Genomic DNA, 2,243 nt, shown 5'->3' on the forward strand with positions numbered 1-2,243 from the left:
CGGATCACATGTCCCTGTTGTGTGTCTCTGTGAGACTGTTTTGCTGGGTCTGCATGCTTTGGAGTTTGCAAAACCAACAACAACAAAAAAACAAAAAACAAAACCTAGCATTGACATTGTTCCCCAATGTCCAAATTTAATATCATGGCTTATGATATAACACCAGTATGAGTCATCTTTAGTAAAGTAAACTTTGTATAGTGCCCCACAAAGCTAGAAATGTAATTATTAAAGATGAAAAGGTCAACCACTTTAGAAATTATCATAAATCACTCTTACAAAAAAGACATGTAATATGTACAGATTTATATACACTGCTACAAAAAAAAAGAAATAAAGGTAATACAGGACTTAAAATAAATCACACTTCTGTAAAATTAATCTTAGGGAACTTAGTGAACAACAGTGGTTGAATACCATTTTCACATGTTTTTGTACAAAGTGAATAGACAGCAGGTGGAAATTATTTGCAGATAGCAAGACACAATAAACAAAGGAGTGGATCTGCCACAAAGACTTCTGAATACCTTTGTGTTCTGGCTGATGTTTTGGTCACATTTCAATGTTGGTGGTGCTTTCACACTCGTGGTAGCATGAAGCAGACTATCCAACACACAGGAGTTGCTGAGTTAGTGCAGCTCATCCAGGACGGCGTGTTAATGTGAGCTGTGGAAATGTTTTCTGTGTCTGTCAGCGTAGTTTCCAGAGGCTGGAGGCACTACCAGTAAAGACACCAGTATACCAGGAGATTTGAAGGAGACTGTAGGAAGGTAACAATCCATCAGCAGGACCACTACCTCCGACTTTGTGCAACGAGGAACAGGAGGAGCACTGCCAGAGCCCTGAAAAAGGACCTCCAGCAGGCCCCAAATCTGCATGAGTCTGCAAAAATGGTTTGAAATTACTCCATGAGGATGGTATGAGGGCCCGATATACACAGATGGGGATTGTGCTCACATCCCAACACCCTGCAGGACATTTTTCCATAGAATACCAGAATTGGTAAATCCACCACTTCTGCCCTGTGCTCTTCACAGATGAAAGTGGATTTACATTTTGAACATGTCACAGATGTGGAAAAAAATCTGGAGACACTGGAGAGCAATCTGCTGCCTGCCAGTAATGGTGTGGGGTTGTATTTCTTTGGAGGGTTGTACAATCCTCCATGTGCTCACCATGTTGGTTTGATTTTTGTTTAGCTGACTGTGTTAATTATTAGCCACCCACTTTATGAAAAAAGTAAGAATTGATTATTATCTAGACACTATTAATAACAGGAGGTGAAATACAGCTCCAGACATGCCTAGCATGTGGAGACGTCACTAGTACGCCTCGGTTCCAGTTGACCCATATTTATGCTGCGTGTTCCTGTTCCATATTTTCCTGTGTTCTTGTCAAGAACATACTTGGCGAGAACAGGAGTTCATACTGGTGTTCTTGTGAATTGAGAAACAGCCATATTCTATAGTATATGCATAAAATCCATTAGATGGATTTAACATTCACCAGTTGTGATGCCAAGCATTGGCATCCTAAACATAGTAGCTATTTCTTTTGTATTAGTTGTGCATTTGAAATTTGCTTTTTCTGTAGTCTTAAAAGCACTAAGAAGAAAGATACGAGCTATTTTATATCTCTCAAATACAGAAATCTTGAACCATGGTAGAAAGTAGTCCCCTCTAACTGGTTTTATGATCATTTTATTTAACTTTACTTAACTCAGCAGAGTTTCCTTCATCAAGAAGTCTAATCCCAGCATATAGAGGCTGAGTGAATGTGGTCTGGACTCTGTAGAGGAGAGTCATGGTTTCAGAGACGCTGTAGAAAGACAGAATACCTGCTCTGTGATCCAGATACACTCCTATTCTGGAGGAAACTCGACCTGGCACTGGAGTTTGCACCTTGTTGTGATAAAATTTGTAGCCTTTTTTGCTGCAAAATAAACCCCATGATTTTTCAGTGTGTCCCAGTACACAATTAACTGATGCTCCTGTTCTGCTGATATCTTTATATGAGGCTGCTACAAAAACTTCTCCTCTCCACTCCACCTCCCAGTAACAACACCCAGTCAGACTTTCTCTATTTAGTACCTGAAACCTTGTAGTGAATCTGTCTGGATGGCTGTCATAAAACAGTTGTTGCTTTGTTAAGGTTGCTTTCCTGTTCCCTTCAGACAATGCCATATAGCTGTTTGCTGTGTTTGGATCCAGAGTAATTTCTCTGAAATATTTTAAGAATCCAGC

Source organism: Cyprinodon variegatus, unplaced genomic scaffold, assembly GCF_000732505.1.
Source record: "Cyprinodon variegatus isolate N-32 unplaced genomic scaffold, C_variegatus-1.0 Scaffold1089, whole genome shotgun sequence".
NCBI classification, from domain to species: Eukaryota; Metazoa; Chordata; class Actinopteri; order Cyprinodontiformes; family Cyprinodontidae; genus Cyprinodon; species Cyprinodon variegatus.